Source organism: Grammomys surdaster, unplaced genomic scaffold (assembly GCF_004785775.1).
Source record: "Grammomys surdaster isolate TR1022 unplaced genomic scaffold, NIH_TR_1.0 184, whole genome shotgun sequence".
Classification (NCBI taxonomy): domain Eukaryota; kingdom Metazoa; phylum Chordata; class Mammalia; order Rodentia; family Muridae; genus Grammomys; species Grammomys surdaster.
In genome coordinates this window covers 1,458,189-1,461,011 of record NW_021604629.1, presented here as the reverse complement: position 1 = coordinate 1,461,011, position 2,823 = coordinate 1,458,189, and positions in this window count along the sequence as shown.

Below are 2,823 nucleotides of genomic sequence, written 5' to 3'. Positions count from 1 at the left end.
GACTTAGAGTCAGAGGGCCCTTAATACATAAAGGGATTTTTGAGAATTGGTACCACAACAATATTGGTTTTTAATAGTGCATGAACATGGTATATCTCTTTGAAATTAATAAAATATTATTTAAGTTCTCTTCAAAATTTCAGCATTTTAATTTTTTTCATTAAACAATTTCATTTGTTCACATTTCAAATATTATCCCCCTTACTGGTCTTCTTCTCTAGATTTCTTCACCCCCTCCCCATGTCCCCTCCCTTTTGCCTCTGAGAAGGTGCTGACCCACCCACTCACTACCCCTGACAAACCCTTCCCTCATGTCATCCTCTAGCATCCCCCTTCCCTGGGGCATCAAGTTTCTACAGGATTACATGTATTCTCTCCCACTGAGGCCAGACAGAGCAGTTCTCTGCTACATAAATACTGGGGCCTGTGGACTAGCCCATGTATGCTCTTTGGTTGGTGGCTTAGTCCCTGGGAGCTCTGAGAGGTCCAGGTTAGTTGATATGCTCTTGTATGAGATTGCCATCTCTTTCAATTTTATAGATGCTCTTAATTTCATTCTTAAAAAGATTTTCCAACTTTTCTTTGTTAATATTTGTTACATGGAACTAAATTCTTTTAATATATGTTGGATATGGTCATATATGTTAGTATAGAACAAATAGAACTGTGATTACAAATGAAGCTATGGGATGGGTCATATTAGCTTGTGTAGGCTAGCAATAAAATCTCCATGGGACAATTGATATTAGAACAAGAAAATGAGAATTTCTTGTAGGTATGGAGAGTGGACAAAATTTTCCAGATGGAAAATAACAAGTGTACTCATTCTTATATTCCCAAGAAAGAAAAACCAAGTCAGAGTAATCCAAGGAAAGGTTCATGGCAGATCAAAGAGTATCTGGATTCTATTCAGTATGGAATGGAAGGCATTAATATATTTTAATAGCAGTAATCTGTTATGAAGATATTTTTAAATATCAAGTGTGTTAGAAAGACAATTTGTCTTATAAACCCCTTAAGGTAAAATAAACATCAGCCTGGAAAGACATTCCTACTGATGATATAGTCATACAAATGTCAGGGGAATAGTAAAGCACTTTATGACTGGATCTAAGGTTATCTCCAAAACATGAAACCCACACCTAACAATACTCTCAGGGCTAAAACCTGTGCTAGATAGGTCAAGAGTCTAGAAAAGAATCTACCATCATTATCCTAATATGTACGTAGTATTAAGCCATTTTCTTTTTATGTTTGCTTTTAATTAAAATTTTTAATAGAGGCTTTAATAAATGTGAGATATACATGTAATTATACATGTAATTTTTCAACAGCAAAGCTTTAGATATTACTGAAATTTTATATAACTTACTTTTTATATTTTTGGTTGTGAGCCCAGCCTTTAACAGATGAGCCGTCTCTTCAGTGCTATAACTTATTTCTTAAAAGTGTACCTTTGGTGTATTTTAGTACACTTAGAAGGCTGCACAGCTACCACCTAGTCCTAAACCATTCCTATCACCGGAAATCACACATCCATCAGTGGTCTCTCTACCCCTGCATTCTCCTTGCTCTGGTAACCACACATCTTTCTGTAGTTACAGATCTGCTCAGTTCAAACATTGAACACAGATGGAGAGGTGGAGAGGACCATACCAGGACCCTACAAATGCTTATCTAAACCCTCAGATATTGAATTCTCTCATGTAAAAGTAATTGAATCTGCATATAACCTACACATATCCCTGCCCCAGTGTACTCTAATCATATCTATGTTAATTATAATGCCCAATACATTGTTGATGCTTATAATTTTAAGTCTTTGGTGTTTTTTTTAAAGCAAGGTCTGCTATAAGGTCCTGGGTAGCCTCAAATAACCAACATTCCCTCCTCCACCTCCCAAGTGCTGGATTGCATACCTAGAAGCACAAGTTTGCCCTCCACAACACAAGCTTATTTCCATGTTTTCTTCCAGGGTTCTCTTTTTATCCTGTTTATTTTTAATATTCTTTATTTTTTGTTTAATATTCCAGACTTTATCCCTGTCCAAGTCCACCCTCTGACTGTTTCGTATCCCATACCTCACCCTCCCCCATCTTCAAGAGGATGTCCCCACCCCCAACCCCTCCCCACCAGACCTCCCCAATCCCTGGGGCCTCAAGTCTCTTGAGGGTTAAATGCATCTTCTCTGAGTCCAGACCTAACAGTCCTCTGCTGTATATTTATTTGTTTGGTATCTCATATTAGCTGGTGCATGCTGTCTTGTTGGTGGCTCATGTCTGAGAGATCTCAGGGGTCCAGGTCAGTTTTGACTGCTGGTCTTCCTATAGGGTCACCATCCTCCTCAGCTTTTTCCAGCTTTTCCCAAATTCAACCACAGGGGTCAGAGCTTCTGTCTATTGGTTGGCTGTAAATATCTGCATCTGACTCTTTCAGCTGCTTGTTGGGTCTTTCAGAGGGCAATCATATTAAGTCCCTTTTTGTGAGCACACCATAGCATCAATAATAGCATCAGGCCTTGAGGCCACCCCAGGAGCTGGATCCCAATTTGAGTCTGCCACTTGACCTCATTTTCCTCAGGCTCTTCTCCATTTTGTCCCTGCAGTTCTTTCAGACCGGAACAATTCTGGATCACAATATTTGACTGTGGGATGGCAACACTATTCCTCCACTTGATGCCCTGCCTTTTTACTGGATGTGAGCTCTATACAACACAGGAATCTCAAATGGCTGAGAAGCACTTAAAGAAATGTTCGAAGTCCTTAGTAATCAGGGAAATGTAAATTAAAATGACCCTGAGATTCTATTTTACAGCAATCAGAA